Below are 19854 nucleotides of genomic sequence, written 5' to 3'. Positions count from 1 at the left end.
CAGGAACCCCTGCCACTAAACCAAGGGTGGACCTGGTGTGGAGAGAGGCTTTATTAGATGAGGCTTTGGAAATTAGGATGTAAACTGTGGATAAATGATGTCACTCAGGTGAGTCATATGCAAATCTGGGTTGCTTTGATAAACCAGATATTATCTGATCTAAATAATGAGCATTATTAGTTTATTTATTTATTTAGCCTAACAGTCTAGGACCTAGGACCTAATATGCATTCTGCAGAACATCTTGAGCTTTTTAGTACTGAGACCCAGCTATGGTGAGCAGTAGAGGCAAAATGGCGGGAGTGCATATGGACCTATCTTGAATTTTTTCATATTAATAATAGAAAAGAAAAAAATCTATATTTGCAAAATATTTCACCAAGTGGACATTTATCTTCACATTTAATCTAATTTTTACTTGCCTCTCATCATGGTGGAGTTTCAGAGATTCATCGTACATGCTGAACTCCTAAGGCGTTTTTTAGTCCTCCAGCCCCAGTCAGTTGCTCAAACCATTTTCAGTTATTTTATAATAAACAGTGTAAACTCTTTAACCCGTATTCAGAGTCCTGCATGATCTGGTTCTACTTTGTCTTTTTCTCCAGCCTCTTAACTAATCGGAGCCATGTGTTCCAGTAAGTTTTCTTCTTGTGCTGTTGCACACATGAAAGTTTTATCCCTACCTCTGAGCCTTGCTTGTATGATTTCTTCCCTCCCCAACTCTTCCATGGCGCTGTCTGTTCAAGTCCTCTTTCAGCATCTGCTCTCCCCTCAGCTTTGGCCCAGTCTGATCTATCTCCTAGTCTGAGTTTCCATGTGTATTTCTTTTGGGGCACTTCATGCTTAGGCATCTTACATTTTCTGCTTAATTCTTTATTATATTTGTTCTGTGGCACTCTTGAGGGCCTCCACTCTAGTGCGTAACTTCAAGTCAGGACGGCTTGCTGATAGGAATTGCTTTGAACTGAGTGAGGATTCGGGGGAGACGGCGAAGATCCTCCTCCTGCTTTGTCCATTTCTGGATGCCCGTACCGGGGACGTGTGAGCAGTGGGAGCTGTCCCACATTTCAGCCATTCACTCCTTGCCCCAGAGCTCAGGGCTGGCTTCCAAATTGGCAGTGGAACCATGTTGTGAACGTGGCTCTGAGCCAAAGAGAGAAAGCCTGAGCAACGGATTCTGTTGCTTGATTTCTGTCTGCTTTTCCCACATCTTACCCCCCTGTTCCTGACCATCCTCAGTCAGTCTCCCTTCCTAACCAAAAAGGGTGTGGAGAAAGATCTGGAATCCCTTGTCACTACCTCCACCTGCCATTTTCCTGATCCGTGTGTTGCATGGTGTCTGGGAAGTGGAAGATGTGCGGTGGACGCAGCTCAGCATATTCTACCTTTTCCTGTATGGTGAAAAATGCTGTTTCTGTTCAATCTCATCTCATGAGACTATGAACTGAGGGTGTGCGGTTGATCATAGTCCTTGTAAAACCAAGAAGATCAATGGGCAGGCTGCCGGGAGCCGGACGACAGATTCAGGTGCACCTAGTGGCGCAGTGCTGAGAAGCGCAGCGTGGAGTCTGGGGCTCTGGGATGGCCTGAGTGGGTGTCTCTTAAAAATGAGAAGACAGCAGAGCTTTTTAGTCCAAGAAAGTAATTCTTAAAATACTAAGAAAACATGTAATGTCTTAGATAAATCTTTTTCAGGCAAATGGGTGAAGTTTAATAACTAGTCTGTATCTGTCTGTGGTAACATGGTATTAATAGTTTCTACTCATTCTGACAATTCTTTAATATTCCTTGCTTTTCTTTTATTATGGACAGTTATCAAAAGTGAAAGGAAATGAGAGACTGCAAAGGCTTTTAGTGCTGAGAAAATTTAGTCAGTATCCTGAAAAATTAAACTGGATGAAAATATTCATAGTTTGTGTGAGGTTACAATTACAGTTAAAGTCTAAAAAGTTGAAAAACTTACAGTGGTTTCATGTCTGTACTAAGGTTCATAGCACTTTTTATTTCTACATAGGAAACTTAAAGCAGTAGTCATTTAAAACGAATTGGTTAGTAAGTAACTAAGCCGGAATATTTGAAGTTGCTGCATTCATTAGGGATGTCTTTTACACGTGACCCCTTTTCATAGCCGTGCCCTGGATTCAAAGGCTTGAGCTTCATTATTTAAATCTGGATGTGGGGTGAGAAAACCGCCCGAAGTGACACTGGCTGTGTTGCACTATTTCAGTGATCTCGTCAAAGAAAAAGAGCGGCCTCCCCTTGTCCTTCCAGTGCTCCCGACAGTTAGGATGCTTAGCAGAGAACCAACCGTGGGGAAATGAGAAATAAGCTGTCGGAGGACAGAGTGGGTGTGGGCTGCTGTGGCTCCCAGGGTGTGGGGGACTCACGGTGCCAGTGCAGGGGGAAGCCCCTCTGAGCGGGCCCTTGTGTGGGCAGCTGGGTCAGGCTCCTTTCTTAAGAAAACAATCCGGCCCGGGGTCCTCACCGCCCTTTGTTGTCCTCCCCACGAGGTGATCAGTTGAAGTCCCTGTGGTGACAGAAGCAGTTTGTAACAGGCTTGTCTTTCACGGTCCGGCTCAGGCTTGCTGGCAGGCGCGCCGAGGGTCTGCCAAGAGCGGCCGGAGGAGCCTGAGAGAGGAGGACAGAGGACGGCAGGACGCAGGAGGCTCCTGCAGGCGGCGGCTGGGACGGCTCCTGCTGCCCTGGCTGCCCTGGCTGCCCGGAGGAGCTAGGCTGGGAGCTTCGCATTCCCTTGCTCATTCGTCTATGCCTGCGAGGGGTAAGGTCCGCGCCCCGCGCAGAGCTCACCGGGCTGAGTGGACGTCTGGTTTCCTGGCTTTTATCATAGAAGGGAACGTGCAGGGCAGAAGTTCAGTGGCTGACAATTTCTACTCCCATTCTCAACTGCTCTGTCGTTTTACTGCCTTCTGTACCAGGGCAGAGTTTTTTAAGTAGTCTATTAGAATACTTGTAAAGCAATGTAATGCTTTCCTTAATATTTGAAGAATGAGATGCAATCCAGTTTGAACTTAGAGTAGGAAGTTGCTTCTCAACCTACCGTGACAGTTTTGCAGAATGGAAGAAAGAATTTAAGAAAGGCACCATTTTAACAAGCTTTGTTTTGATCATTTTGACTAGTGTTAGATTGTTATAGGTGGGCTAATTAGCTTTGAAGTTCAGCATGATTTTCACAGCCATGCATTGAATAAATCCGTAATTTTATAACAGCCCTACTTACAGTTTGTAAATATGTTAATGTTTATCCATATTGAAGATGTGCCTTGTGATAATGTTGTCCAGAGGAATTATTCTTGTATCAAATTGACAGAGATAGAAATGTTCATAAATTATTTAAAAATTTGGACAAAAGTAATTTTAAGAGTATGTGAACTATTTTCAAATGAGAAGAAAGGTAACAATATGAAATAACTAGCCAGGCAGTGATAGCAATAAATAAGTTGTAAGGTAGGAAATAATGGTTTTATATAATTAAGCCAGATGATTAAGGGCATGTTAATGAGAATGAAATGCATTTGTAGTTTAACTTCATGTATTTGTGGGTGTGTATTAGGGAACCGATTTGACTATACTGCTTATCCGGAAATATGTGTTATCAATCGGCATGTACTTTTGATAGGCACCTGCAGGTTTAAGGTTTTTATGACCCAAAGTAGTCCATGACACTATTAAAATATTGTATTTTGTGGCTTAAGTTTATATAAAAATGCTTATAGAAAGAATCTAGGAAATCTGCTTCTTAAGAATGTTCTAGGAGGCTTAAAGCATGATATACATGAGGCCAAATTCCTACTCCTCTGTTGTATTCTACCTGTTACTGCATCTTCATTGCCTGAGGGTAACTTTTAAATTCTTTCAGCATTTTTCTTTTGAAACGTGTGGATACCTGAATTTAGTATTGAGTTATGCCAATAAAAAAAAGAGCCATATGCTACAGATGGAATCTTTGAATGACTAAATGCTAGACTTAAGAATGTACCTTAAAATGCTGTTATATAAAGTAATGTCATATTTTTCTGGTGAGAAGGTTGAATCTTAATTTCTTGCCTTCATATAGTTTTAGGGAGCCTTGCGTTAAATTCCCTGTCCAGGGCTGTGTGTGTGTGTGTGGTTTCGATTTATCTTATGTCATGGTGCTTAAGAGTATGAATTCTGGGGACAGCCCTGTAGCTTAGGAGTTAAGGGAGCTGTATCCCACATGACTGGTCATGGTCCTAATCCTGGCCCTGGCAACTTGCAAAACTTGCTAGGTACATGTGCATGTGTACCCCAAATCCTGATGGGATGGAGAACTGATTACAGTATGACCACACCCCCTTAGGGGGATGCTTTCTTACTTTCTCTCTCTTTCTCTGTCTCTTTATCTCTCCTATCTCTCTCTGGAGAGTGCACACATGCTCTGGCAATTAAAAAGTATGAATTTTGGACCTAGCGTATCTAGGTTTGAGCCTTAACTCTGCCACTTGCTATATATGTTGAACCCAAATGAATTTATCTTGCTGGTGTCTCAGTGTTGTCATTTGTAAAATGGGGCTAATAATTATATTTACCATAAAGTTGATTAAATGAGTAACATAAGCACTTACATAGTGTCTGGCACACAGTATTCCCTAAGGGTTTGCTAGAATTGATTTATACAAGTATAGGGGACAGTGAGCTGGAAATTTACGTTGAGACATGATGGTGAAGAATTCGGTAGCTTACATTTCAGTCTAACGTGGCCAATCCCAATTGGTAATTTCCAGCTTTGTCACCAGTAAAGTTCCGCCTCCTTTTCCCCCTTTTAAATACATTTCTCTATCTGTAACTTTTTATGAATTTGGTGTAGTTTCTGATTTTTTTCTCATTGGTTGCAGAATATGATATGTAATAGCCAGGGATTATAAATTTAATTGGGATTAAGCAATGTGACTACTGAAGTGAAATATTCCTTGACTACTAGTCACATGCGTACAGTCGTTAATTCTGTGTCTACTTTAGTAAGAAGGATGACCACACAAAAAATGGTGAATACGAAGCACAGATCAATGAAGTGGCCAAGACCATTAAGTGTGGGTCAAAGGCTAACATTAATATTCTGAGACCTTAAATCTTTCTTAAACCTAAATGCATTTCTGAATGATAACAGAAGACATTTGGACAGTGTGAGCTTTGACTGTTATGTTAAGTAAATACACATAAGCCTGGAGGTTGTACATGGAAGACGTATGGGTGATACTGTGACCCCCACCCCAGATGGTGCCACAGCCCGCTGAGCTGGCCTGGGTGGCCTGTGTGCGAGGTGACTCCTGCCTTCGTCTTATCACTGCTGACATCTTATCTGCCATGTTTTACTTGAGGAGACAAAGGCTTAGAAGAAAGGAAGCAGAGCACATCTTGGTAGTTTTGAACTTGAGCACATTATGAATACTTCAGAAACATCCCTCCCGTCTCCCCCAGCTATAGCTCCTGAAATGTGACACTATCTTCCTAAAAATGAAACCATGACCTTGTAATGGTGAAAATCTGTACTGTTCATTTCTACTTGGAACAGATTATTTTTAGAATCGAGCTACTTAGCCTACCTTGCCCCTGTACTTTCAGAACTCTAGCACAGGCGACCAGGATAAGTATCCCGCGGCTTGTAAACAGTATTAACATACTAAATAGAGTGCACTGTGTGAATAGTGTCAAAGCATGGAATCTAGTGTCATGTATGAACAGTCTCACACGTCATGTTTGTCACTACCATTCTCCTCCAGTTCTGCTCCAGGAATTCAGTGTGGTGACAAGACGACAGACCTAAGAACAGAGTGAGTGTGTTGGAGTTGTAGCCCCTTGGTGGGAAGAGAGTGGCTTTCCTGAAGGCCTCAGCCTCATGTTCTGGCATGGAAAAAGTGACATTTTCATTCAGCTCCTTGTTAAATGCACATGTGAACATTTCTAGTGTTCCCTCCCACCCATAAAATCATGGCAATAGTTTATTGTAACAATCATATTAAAATAAAAGTTGGCAGCCACATTAGTTTACGAATCATTCTACGTCAATAAAGACAGAGGAAAATGAGGTGAGATAGGAAGTAGGAATCAGTTCCTTATGAAAAGAAAAAAATAGAAAAAGAAAATCCCTACACCCAGTGAACACAAACAGACCCCAGTCTCCATGGCTCCTGTGGTTTTGTAGAACCCAGAGTTTACGTCCTCCTTCTACAGTGCCAGGCCATATTCCATAGGTTTCCTATTGTAATGTGGAAGTCTGACCTGGCTGACACTCATTTAAAATTCAAATAAAATAGCTTATGAAATGTTTTGAGTGAAATGAGAGCAAATCGGGACCTCAGTAACAGGAGGAAAACAACCATGGTAGTGAATGTGCAGTTTCAAAATTAGAATGGTGATTTTGCCATAGGGTATCAATTTTTGGTAATATTTTTAAGTGAAAAATGATCCTTGTTCCCATATGGCAAAATTGAGTGAAAATCCAAACTGTCAGGCCAACAGCTGTGAATGTGTACACGTGGTCCTGCGTTTAAACTGTTTTCTGCGGCAGCGATTATGTGGCATTGCCAACAGTTCATCTCAGGCTATTAGTGGGCAGTAGCTGCAGGTTGTGGTGAGCATCACAGATGTAAGAAATTTAATCTCAGGGGCAATTTACCTGGGAGGAGAACGACTACAGTGCAGTTCTTAAATTCTGGACAGTAGATTATGGACACATAACCATCGAGTATAGGCTCAAATGATTTGGTCTCATCTTTTTTAATAGAAGTTTTGTCCTTTAAAAAGTGGTGGCCATAATATATGTAAGTCTTATATATGTAGAAAAATCTGAGTATGTGTCATTTAATGTTAAATCACAAATACGTAAAAAGTTTTGGAAAGGTGAGAGTCATTAGAAACATCAGCAGAACTCGTTTTTTGTTTTTTTCTCTTCCCTCCTTGACCAGTTGAATTTGCAGTGTGTATCTTTTATTCGCTTTGAACTGTCAGGAACAAATCTGTGATTCTTTTTTCTAACTTTTCAAAAGCATGTCTACATTTAGAATTCATACTGGAAGTTGAACAAATTCCAAATAAGGGAAAGTATTGACAACTACTTACAGAAAAATTATCTTTAGGAGCTAAATTTTCTATCAATTTTTCTCATGGTACATTTTAGGTCTAGATTGACTTGTCTGATCTTGACTCTCATGCTTTTCTCATATGTAGAAAAGTTACTTCATCATGATGGGCATTTGTTGGTTTTGAAATGTTCATGTTGGGACAAGCAGTTGGCGTAATGGCTATGTCACTGGACTCCCATGTAGTTGACCATGGTTTGAGTCCCAGACCTGGTGGCTTAAACTCACACCAGGCGCATGTACGTACGTGTGTGTCCAAGATCCCGAGAGGAGAATGGAGGAGAAGGGATTGTGGTGTGGCCATCCCCCCTGGGGGGTGATTTCTCACTTTCTGTCTCTCTCTTTCTGGCAAGCACATGCACCCTACCGAAAAACCTCTCCAAAGAAAAAGAAAGAAAGAAAAAGAAATGTTCATGTTAAAATATGTAAGGGTGGGGCCAGCAAATGGCATTGTGGTTAAGACACTGGACTCCCACGTGACCAACCATGGCTCAAGTCTCGGGCCTGTAGGCTTGAGACTCATGCCGGGTGTGTGTGTTCATGCCCCAAATTCTGAGAGAGTGTAGAAGGGATTGCAGGATGGCTATCACCGCTAGGGGGTGATTTCTTACTTTCTCTCTCCCTGTGTTTCCAGAGAATGCACGCATCCTATAGCAAAAACCTCTCTAGGGACCAGCAGTTAGCATAATGGCTATGTCGCTGTACTCCCACGTAGTCAACCGTGGTTCGAGTCCCAGACCCGGTGGCTTAAACTCACTCTGGGCGCGTGTGCGTGCGTGCCCAAGATCCCGAGAGGAGAATGGAGGAGAAGGGATTGCAGCATGGCCATCCCCACCTGGGGGGTGATTTCTCGCTTTCTGTCTCTCTGTCTCTCTCTGTCTATCTGGTGAGCGCAAGCGCCCTATAGCGAAAAAAAAAAAAAGACTCTCAAAAAAAAAAATAAAAACCTCTCTAAAAGAAAAGATATAAATAAATAAATAAATGATATACAAGGATGATTTTGTGACTGTGTTCTCAGGATAATTCTTGTTCTAGGCCTCTCCATTTTTCTTTTACCTCTAAAGAAGTTGTTGGTTTTAGATTAACTGGTTTCTTGGCTTGATACCATCTCAACCACATCTTTTTTGATAACTAGTTTATTCATGTAAAGTCATATTATTGGTATAGCTATTTTGGTTATAAAATAAACACAAACTTAAGTAGAAAAGTTGAATGGAGACATAAAAAGGAAAACACAGGTCTCAGGGGACCCCGAGGGCCCTGAGGACCGGAGCTGCTTCCTGTGTGTGTGCCTCTGAGCCGCCTTGTGGACCTTCCCCTCTTCTTGCCTGTGTGTTTCTGTTTCCTTCTTTTCGATCTAAAAGATTTCATGGATGCTCCTTGAATTTAGGCTAAAATCCAGGTCTTTATGTAGCCTGCAGGGTTCGATGTGTCAACTATCCCGTCATCCTTTGCAGGTCATCACAGTACTTATTTTGTTTTTTGGAGAGGTTTTTGCTATATAGGGCACGCGCGCCCGCCAGACAGACAGACAGAGACAGAGAGACAGAAAGCAAGAAATCACCCCCCAGGGGGGATGGCCATGCTGCAATCCCTTCTCCTCCGTTCTCCTCTCGGGATCTTGGGCACGCATGCACACGTGCCTGGTGTGAGTTTAAGCCACCAGGTCTGGGATGCGAACCACGGTCGACCACGTGGGAGTCCAGCGACATAGCCATTATGCTAACTGCTGGTCCCAGCACTTATTTTTTTATTGTGAAATTTTAGAACATATTTGTTTCTTTTATCAGAGGTAGAGAAAGCTAGACACAGACAGTACCCCTCCCAGGGTGTTCGTGCTGCAGTTCACTCCCAGCTTCAGCTGGTCATGGGTGAGTGCCTGGCATGTTCTGGGAGGTCTTGGGACTTGAACTGAGGACCTTTCTATGTGGAATCACCTTGCAGAAAGTTCCATTTTACCACCGATCACCAGGTGGCCCCTTGGTCTCAGTAACTCTTGAATTATTGCATATCAGTTACATGGACCTTTAGCTGTAAATGAAACAAAACAAAACAAACAAAAACTAAACTTTCTTCATTGAGGTATTTCACATATGGTTCCCCAGCCTGGAAAACCCTTGCTTTTCTCCTCTCCCCATCCATACATTTGCTTAAGTGTTATTACATTAAATTTTTCTGAAGAGTTTACATTAAGTGAGATTCCCTATATAATCCCTCTTTGTGAGTTTTATTTTTCCCTTAGAGTATATATCGTGGTTTATCCTTATACATGTCACTCTTATGCTGGAAACGAAGCTTCTCCAACAAAAAGTAACCAGTTCCTTGAATTGATCGTTGTATCCTGAGTGCATCACACACATTGTACCTCCCAGGACATCCTCATTATGTCCCACGACCCAGAATGTGACTGCCATCCGTGATGTTTCAAGCTGCTTTTGCTTGGCTCACTAGAGTTAACTGATATATACTGCACTGTCTTTTATCTTAATTTTTGGAGAGAAAATTTGATTGGTGCTAACCCTTAGAATAAACAGATGTAACCCTTTGAATACCGAGATGACCACTAGACAGTAGTAAGCTCTGTGAGCAGGTATAGGTTTTCTAGAGATTTTAGATTGAGTTGGCAATCAAAAACATTTAATGTGGGGCCAGCAGGTGGTGTGGTGATTAAGGTGCTGGACTCCTGCATGGCTAACTGAGGTTTGAGTCCCGGACCTGGCAGCTTGCTATCTCACTTTCCATCTCATTCTCTCTTTCTTTGTCTTTGGTCAAATTTAAAAATAATAATAAAATTAGGGACCAGCAATGGCATAAGGGTTATGTTGCTGGGCTCCCACACAGTCAACCTTGGTTCTAGTCCTGGACCCTGTGGCTTGAAACTCAACCAAGGCGCACGTACATGTATGCCCAAAATCCCAAAAGGAGAATGGAGGAGAAGGGGTTGCAGTGTGGCTGTCCCCCTGGGGGATGATTTCTCTCTCTGTCTCTCAGGCGAGTGCATGTTCCCTGTAGCAAAACAAGAACAAACCCAGAAAAAACTCTCTAAAAAACAATACTACTAATAAAATTAAATAATGTAATTCTTTAAAAAACCACTTAGTGTAACTACTGTTGCCACTTGTAATAGCAGGATGGGTACGTCCAGTACTCCGTTGTTGATGATGAATTGCTAGATGTTTAGAAAAATTATTAAAAATCGCTTTAGTGTTTCTTAGTTGACACTTCAGTATCCAGGAAAAGTTACTACCAAAAATAATGTTAATATGTTCGTTTACCTTTTGCTGAAGTATTTTAGCAGTCATGAAAGAGGCATGTGATTATTTTTTGCCATTTAAAGAAAGATACTAAAGAAATTTAGAATATCAGGGTGGTGGCAGAGATAATATATGAAATAAGTAATGTAGTGACTTGACAGACTTTAATTTCTGCAGATTGTCATGTATAATTCTCACGACTTTACTAAAATTGTTGCAACCTTACGTCTCACAAAGAGCATCTCATAAAGTTTATCTTTTTCTGTTCTGGTACAGGCCGCAAGTTAGAGGCTAGCAGTGTACCTATTCATCTGGCCAGACTTTGGGACCTGAGGATTTGAAACTATGTTTGTATCTGTTGTGGAGTTCAGAGGAAAATAATATATGTTTCTTTTCTTTTTTGGGGGAGAGGTTTTCGCTGTAGGGCACGTGCGCTCGCCAGACAGACAAGAGAGAGACAGAGAGACAGAAAGCAAGGAATCACCCTCCCTCCCCCAGTGGGAATGGGCACACCGCAATCCCTTCTGCTCCATTCTCCTCTTGGGATCTTGGGCACGCATGCACACGCACCTGGCATGAATTTAAGCCACCGGGTCCGGGATGCGAACCGCGGTCGACTACGTGGGAGTCTAGCAACATAGCCATTACGCTAACTGCTGGTCCCAATAATGTATATTTCTAATTTACCTTTTAAAAGTTTATTTTCTTTATTCATGATAGAAAGAGAGGGGGCAGACAGACACACACGCACATACACACTGGTTGCACTCCAGTCTCCTTCCAGTCCTCCATCTCATCAGATCTGGGCCACTCACGTGTGTGCCTGGCACGTTTCTGGCTAACTGGGACAGAGATTCAAACCATTGTCGCCATGTGGGATCCAGCTTTGCTTGAGCAGTACATTGCTACTGTGCCCCACAATGTGTTTTTCTGTGTTTTTTTTTTGTTTGTTTGTTTTAATGCAGAAGTGTGTCACGACTTTCCTGATGATGACCCTATGTATATATTTTTGAATTATTCAATTTTATTTATCATTATTAGTTTTTTTTTTTAATTTGCTACAGGGCATGCATTCTCAAGGGAGAGAGAGAGAGAGAGAGAGAGAGAGAGGCAAAGTGAGAAAGCAAGCTGCCAGTCTGGGACTTGAACTGTGATCGGCCATGTGGGAGTCAGCCTCAACCACCACGCCACCTGCTGGCCCCTTGACCCAGTATCTTGACAACCTGTGAGTATATGCTAAAAAATGTTTTGATTCATAATTTTTTACTATCTTGTAGTATCTCGTGCTATAACCCCCCACACACACACCTCATATTCATCTTGGTATCTTTACAATTTTAAGGGAAGTTACATATAAAGAAACAGTGGCTTACCAACTCTTTAGTCCATTGTGTAACTTCTATGATGTGGGAGCTGCACTGATGACATATAAGCCAAATGTGAGACAGTTTAGTCACCTTAAAATGTCATCTGGCCATTTCTGTTTACTTTCAAATACGAAGTGTGCCAAGGCCTATTGCATTCAGCTTCAGAAAATCTGAGCCCACAGTTATTTTGCAAATTCATCATGAAATTACATTCCTGTTATTATGTTTATGGAAATAGTCGCTCTTCAGCTATATCTTTGCTAAAGTGTTTACCCTTATTTTAATTTCCCTTTAAAAAAAATTAAAACAACTATTATTGGGGCCAGCAGGTGTCCTGGTGATTAAAGGTGCTGAACTCCCCCATGGACAACTATGGTTTGAATCCTGGACATGGTGGCTTAAAAAATCATGCCAGGCATGTGTGTGTATGTGCTCAGAATTTGAGAAGAAAATAGATGAGAAGGGATTGTGACATGGCCCTGCCCTCAGGGGGTGACTTCTCACTTTCCCTGTCTGTCTCTCCAGTGAGTGCATGCACCATATGGCAAAAACTTCAAAACAAAATGATAAAAATGTTTTTTCAAGTCTGAAAAAAATTAAAATATTTCAAATCACTTTTTTAAAAGAGATTTTTTTGCTATAGAGTGTGTGTGCTTGCCAGAGAGAGAGAGAGAGGCAGAAAGCTAGAAATCACCTCGCAGGGAGGATAGCGATACTGCAATTCCTTCTCCTCCATTCTCCTTTGGGGATTTTAGACACGTGTCCATGCGTGCCCAGCATGAGTTTTAAGCCACTGGGTATCGGATGTGAACCATGGTCCGCCACATGGGAGTCCAGTGATGTAACCATTCTGCTATCTGCTGGTGCCTCAAATCAGTTTTTGAAGTCTGAAAAAAATCATAAAAACTTGATTATAGTTGTGTATAATTTTAATGATTATATACTTTTTTGACTGGATGTTTATCTTAGTGGTAATACGTTTTCAGATTCTGTCACAAAGTAACACTGTGCGTTCCTATTTGAAAAATAATGGTAATGTTCTCAGAGGACTGGGCTGTACTGACTCCTGGAATCTAAGCTCTTTTACGTGAGGGAATTTGCAGCAGCTCTTTGGGGGAATATATGAGAGATGCTCTAATTTCTTAGCCTCTGAAATCTGCAGAGGCTGTTGAGAACGGGGCAGTGACCTGGAAAACAACAGCAACAACAAGGGTTCCCCTGTGACCTGGTGACAGGAGAAGGGCAGATGCCACTCAGTTGAGGTTGCTAAACAAGTTGCCTTTTTTACTTCACACACACACACACACACACACACACATACACACACACTTCTATTTTAATCTCTAAGTAACTTAAATATCTATCTAGGGAGAAATGTGATAATAACTTAAAATTATAAGAAAATATTATAGACACATCATGGTTCTTACACACACACATTATACATATCCCCACACACGTGTTTCCTATCCATCTGTTTTTATAGGATTATTACAGTTTATTGAAATCAGACACTATCACTAAATATTTCCCACTTAATTTCCTATGCCCCAAGTGACAACGTGCTCCAGCTGGGGGATGGGCCTGAAGGAGAAGGAGCGTCCCGCTAACTCCTGTGAGTTTACGGGCTCCTGACATTCTCTCGCTGGGGCATTTCTGCAGATCGTTTTTAGCCTGGATTTTATAGATATACACCCAACTGTTTATTCATAACACAGGCATTTTGGTAGCTATCATGAATAGTATTAATCTATTCTACTTAACCTCTTACAGTGAAAAATACAATTTTCTACCTTTTTTTGGTAACGTAGACTTAATAACAAACATCTTGCAAATTAGATTTTCATATATTTCATCTCTTTCTTATGCTCAATTTAATCTATCAAAGCCACACATTGTAGAAGACATCTGGGATTGAGCTTTAGCAGCTGGGTTTCATTTGTAAAGGTTTTGAGCAAATTTTGGTGCTTGCCAACAATAATAGAGCAGTTGGCCAATATGTTTTCTTTGTGGCAGCTTTGTGCAGTGTGGCAGGAGAGACCTGAGTTCAGGATCAGGTGATTTTCTGCCTTCTTCTGGCCTGGTGGGACTGAGGGCTTGATGCGGTGGCCGAGAGTCGGAGTCAGCTGGTGAGCAGGGGCACCCAGCAGCCACCGAGGTGAGAAACCCATAGTTGCAGTTATCGCAGTCACTGTGGGTCATTTTTAAGGTATCAGGTCCCAGTATCTCATCCCTGACCTATTGGGTCATCGGAGTCACAGCGCATTTTTATGTAGAAAGAATACATCATGACTGTTGCGACAATCCAGTCCAAAACCAAACATTTGGAAGCTGAGGCCAGAACATTTCAGCTTAATAAGATAGCCCAAGGGATTTATTTCCTGCGCTTTGAATTCTAGTTAAGCAATTTCAATGAACACCTTACCTACGGACAAAAACTCTCACTCCTCCTTTCTGAGAGAAGAATCTCTTATAATAATGGGTAATTTAAACAGAATTGCCATTATTTGTTTCAAAAGTAATTTACCCACATAGCCAGTGTAGAGATTCTTTCACAAAACAGTACATTGCTATGACATAGAATTTGATAAAACAGTTTATCTTAGCACTGCTGACACATCCGTCCTAACAATGAAGACGGGATCGTAAGTCTTCATTTACGTGGAACATTCCAAGTGTGACTGAAGGATTTCTGAGAGGAGGGCAATAAAATTGGAATCACAAATTTCCCTTCCTCCCCTCAGATAAATTCAGCGGATTTCTGTCTCCAGATAGTTATTGCACACCTGTTAGCGCCTGGAAGTCTTCGCAGCTGGCTCCATGAACTGCCCTCAGTGAGTGCCATCACGTGCTGTTTGGATGCTCACAAGCTCTTGGCTCATGCCCGATCGTATTAAACATGTTATTTCCAGGGAAAATAGTTTGCCTTTATTGGCTATAGAGGCAGTTTGGGGGACTGTTGTGGAAGAAACCAAGTCATGACTCTCTTTTTCTGCTTTTGCTGGAATAGTTCTGTACCAGAATTCTTACCACCTTAATTTAAGTATTGTTTTGCTGGGCCAGAATTGAGCTTTCCAGACAAACATATTAGAGTTTCAGCGCAGTATTGAAACACATACAGGAACATGTGGCTGTGGTGAGATGTGTCTCTTTGGAAGTTCATAGGTAGTGACTAACTGTTGTTAAAGTCATTAGCTGGAAATGCACTCTTTAACTGATCACGCTTTGGAAATGAGCAGAAAAGATAGTCGCTTAGCGAGTTCCTGTGTTCCCTCAGGGACTTCACTTAAAGCACACACACATTTTTTGTAGTCAAGCAATCCCCCGGCATGCGTAACAGTAAAAGAGGAAAAGAGAAGGGCAGTCTAAATGTTTGGGATTGTCTTGTTCTGTGATCCATGTCATGCATGGGCTACATCTGCAGCTTTTTAAAGTTTCTGGAGGAAGCTCAGCAATGCAGCTGTCTCTAATGTACTGTGAACCTTAAAAAGGAATTTCCTTTCAAGTGAGAACGGAAGTAGTTTGTGTGTGGGATGATGGAGCCGAAGGTTTCCTTTAGCAGAAAATAAAGTGCCATTATGTAAACACACATCTGCACAACCTACAACAAACTGAGTGGAAATACATTCGAACAGCACCTACACTTCCATTTGGAAAAGACCTAGTTAATCTACTTCCGTTTTCTCACTTTTGCAAGCAAAGAAAATGAGGTGTACAGAGTTATTAGATGACTTGTCTAAAGTCTCACTATTTGAGTCAGAGCCTGAACAGAACTTGGGGGTCTCAGAGTTATTGTTGTAGTTTTTTAAGAACTGCATGGAAATACCGTTTTAGGATTGCAATTTAGGCTGAATGTTTGGAAAGCTACAACAAAGTCTGTGACACATAAGGATTTTACGTAAGAGGTTACAAAATCACACACACCACCACCTCCATCACCACTGAGAATGTGGTTAGTGTATAAATAAAGCCCAGAACTATCCTCTTGTGCTTTGGTTTTCCTAGTTGAGTTTTCAGACTACATTCTAGTTTGCACACAGCACCCTGTATTCCCTGTATTCATTTAGGCTCTCATAATGTGCTCACAGAAATGCAACCTCTATGTAGTTTGTGCTGAACCAACTTGTATGTGAAGTGAGAAGGGAAAAAGTTGAGAAACTTCCTTAAATACTAGAAATAAATTTTGACTTCAGGTTGAACATGAGCATCCTTCCCTCATGTTTCTTCCTAAAATGTTAATCTGTTGCGATTGATTACTTGAAAAATATCCTGAGTAGCTATGACTGCAAATAAGAAATGTGATCTGCAGCTTTACACCTTGAAAGTGAGTGCTAACACCTCTACAGATTTATTTCTTAATGCCAAAATTACACGGTTATTATTCTTTTCCATTGTAGAATATCACTTGCACTGGAATCCTCTAGATTTACACTTTGGATTTTATGGCTTTGCGCAGTTTCTGTGGAATGTTCTGGGCTAATTGATTAACTCTCTTCAGCAGGTAAATTTGCTGTGGTGTTTATCCTCCCTTTTCTTTCTTTCCATTGATTACTTCCTCAGTAACTGTGAATCCTGACGTCGTTTTGCAAGCTCAGTGAGAATGCTTGGTCCTTTGGAACTTTTTTGATTCTTGTATTTACTAGCTAAAGGCGTTTTGAAGATCTGCAGAGGATGCCATGTCGTCTGTTTGTATTTTAGTAGATGCTCAGCCAAAATTATCCTCCAGAATAGCAGTCCTCTGTCTTTTTGACCCCAGTGACTGGTTTCATGGAAGGTAATTTTTGCATGGACCAGGGGTAGGGGAGGGATAGTTTCAGGATGATTCAAGTGCATTACATTTATCATGCACTTGATTTCTATTATAATTACATTGTAACATATGACAAAATCATTATACAACAACAGAGTTTGCACTCCCGGGAAATCTAATGCCACTGCTGATCTGATAGGAGGTGGAGTTCCGCAGTAACCCTAGTGTTGAGGAGTGGCTGTAAATACAGATAAAGCTAGGCTCCTCCCGGCTTACCTCCTCCCGTGTGGCCATTTCCTAACAGGCTGCAGACTCAGTGGTCCAGAGTTTGGGGACTTCTGCTCCAGAAGAAGTTCTATACTGTTTTATTATTCTTGTGCCTTTTTATATTTTTTCAAGAGATTGCCTTTGCTATAGGGCACATTTACTCTCCTGAGAGACAGAGAGACAGAAAGTAAGAAATATTTCTCCATGAGGGATGGCCATGCTGCAGTCTCTTCTCTATTTTCCTCTCAGGATTTTGGGCGTAAAATTGCGTAAGGCAAGATAAGGATACATGCTCTTCCAGATGTGCAAACTTAGGACTTCAGGGGCTGACCCCATAGCACAGTGGTTAAGCATTGTATATAGGGAGCTGGATCCCATGTGGCCAGCTGCAGTTTGAGTTGTGGCCTTAGTGGCTTGAAAAACACAGGGGGGGGGGTGCATGTGCATGTATGTCCCAAATCTTGATGGGATGAAGAAATAGAGGAGAAGGAATTGTGTTGAGACCACAGCAAGTGCACAAACTCTCTCGCCATTAAAAAAGATTATGACTGTATGATTTCATAGTGATAGTAATTAATATGATTGTAGCCTAGGGTCTACCATAGGGATTGGTGCTTTTTATTATCCCTGTTGTTGGAGAAACATGGAAACAGGTTTAGAGAAAGTAATAAAATTAATACATGGCAGAGTCTAGACTTAAAGCAAGACAGTCTGACCTCTGTGTCTTTTCTATTAGCAGCTACACTATGCAACATCTCTTAGAGGGGAATACTTAATGTGATTGAAAGTTTTAAAAAAGATGCGGAACACACAAAACATTTTATAATTTGGTAACCGTGAAATCAATAGTTGAACTGTTCAAACAAGCAAAAGGACATGTGGAAAGCATGTTACATAACTAACAACTGAGGAGGATTTTTCATCTATTACATATTTTGAAAAATGAGAAAAAAATGAAAATGACAAAATATGAGTAGGTGATTCACAGAGAAGGAAGATGGAAACATAGGAAAAGAAGCTAAATAAACAGACTTGCATGTTAAAATATTAAGAGATATTAAGTTATAGTCATCAGATTGGCAAAGTAATGAACAGTTAGAAATTACCAAGGTTTGGCAAAGGTAGGATGAAATGGGAACTCTTACCAATTATTAGAGTATAAATTTTGTAACCATTTCAAAGAGTGACACATCATTTACAGTTATGTCATATCCCATAAAGCTCTTAAAATATTTATAGGAGTGATACATAGCAAACTTAAGATAGTGAAGAATAAAAGAAATAGCTGCTACTCATTTGCATAAACACATTTGTATTGTTAAGCAGTTGTTTCTTAGATATAACACTGAAAGCATAAGCAATCGAAAAAAATAAATATCAAAATGCATTTCATGAGGTAAAAAATATTTTTTTGCTTCAAAATACATCATCAAGAAATTGAAAAGACAGCCCACAGAATGGGAGAATGTATTTGCAAATTACACATCTGATAACATGTGAATCCAGATCATGTAAAGAACCATTAAACATCAGTAATAAAAACAAAAATAAGCCAATTTAAAAACAGACAAGGATCTGGGCAGGTATTTTTTTCAAGGAATATTACAAATTGCTAATAATCTTATGTAAAGATGCTCAACAATGTTAACTAACAGTCAGAGAAATTCAAACGTAAACCGCAATGAGATACCACTTCCTACCCACTGAGACAGCTATAAACAATAAGATAGGTAACTGAATTGGCCCCGTAGCAAGGTGGTTAGGTGCTGTGTAAAACAAACCAGATCTTGCACGGCCTACCAGGGTTTGAGTTCTGGCCCTGCTGGTTTCACTCTGGGCTTGTATACATATGTCCAGGATCCTGACAGGGTGGAGATTTGGAGGAGAAAGGATTGTAGTGTGTCAAAGCTCCATTGTAGGTACTTTCTCACTCCCTCTCTTTCTCTCTCTGTCTCATGCACGTACATGTACCCTCTAACATTAAAAAAAAATGTGTTAATGGAGATGGAAGCCCTCATACACTACATCAGGAAATATAAAATGGTATAACCACTTTGATAAACAGCATGACATTTCTCAGAATGTTAGACATACAGTTATCTGATGACCCAGTAATTTGACTTCTAGGTATATATCGAAGAAAAATGAGAACACATTGAGAACATATGTCCACAAAAACCTGTACGCAAATGTTCACAGGAGCATTATTCCTAACAGCCACAAGGCAACAAGAATTCAGATGCTCATCAGCTGACAAATGGCTAAACAAAATGTGTGCTTGAGAGGAATGCACCAAGTTCATGGAAAAATAGAATGAAAACATGAGTTTGTTTTGGTACTAAAAAATTGTAAATCCAGGCATGATTTTCCAGTAGTATGCGTTTTCCATCATTTTTTAAAGATCCCTCGTGTAATAGAATGCTATGTGATGATGAAGAGATGGAGTTCTGATGCATACTATGACATGACAAACCTTGAAAACATGCTAAGTGAAAGAAGCCAAATATAAAGATCATATATCCTATTTTCCCATTTATATAAAAAAATCAAGAACAGGTAAGTGTACAAGTAAGTAGATTGGCAGTTCCAGGATTTCTGGGGTTGGGGGCTGGGGTAAAGGAGTGGATTGCTAGTGAGTATGGTATTTGCTTTGGGGAAGTTGGTAGTGTTCTAAATATTAATAGATTGAGTGATGGTTGCAAAATTCTATGCATACATTAAAAAGCAATTAATTATAGGTGTCAAATGGGTAGATTTTATACTATGTGACTTATATCTCATAAAGCTCTTAAAAGCATTTATAAGAGTGTTAAATAGACTTAAAATAGTGAGGACTAAAAGAGGGAGCTGTCACTCATTTGACTTCATTCTATAATATTTTATTCCTTAGAAATAATTCTGTTCAGAGTTTTATTAAAATTAGTTGGGAGAATCCAGGATTCTCTATCCAGGTTTTCCATGCTTGTACAACTTTATATAACAAAATAGATAACTAGAAATAAATTAAGCACGTCTTCCCCACCACCCCTTTAGGCTGACAACATTATGAGTTTTCCTTTTTTCCCTCGTGAGTGAAGATCTGTTTACAGAAAGTATTT

General features: G+C 40.6%; 1 protein-coding gene across 3 annotated transcripts in view; it reads left to right on the top strand.

Annotated features, from left to right (window-relative positions):
- BMPR1B (bone morphogenetic protein receptor type 1B) overlaps positions 1-19854 on the top strand; it is a 172770-nt gene that overhangs the window by 109586 nt on the left and 43330 nt on the right. Inside the window, exon 1 of one of the 3 annotated variants that reach the window (XR_001369494.2) lies at positions 2651-2779. The exons of the other annotated variants lie outside the window; for them this stretch is intronic. The gene's annotated coding sequence lies outside the window, so the exon portion shown is untranslated. Of the gene's footprint in view, positions 1-2650; positions 2780-19854 lie in introns of those variants that run through there. 3 annotated transcript variants of the gene reach the window in all.

Source organism: Tupaia chinensis, unplaced genomic scaffold (assembly GCF_000334495.1).
Source record: "Tupaia chinensis unplaced genomic scaffold, TupChi_1.0 Scaffold143631_1, whole genome shotgun sequence".
Classification (NCBI taxonomy): Eukaryota; Metazoa; Chordata; class Mammalia; order Scandentia; family Tupaiidae; genus Tupaia; species Tupaia belangeri.
This window is presented reverse-complemented; position numbering and strand designations above follow the sequence as displayed.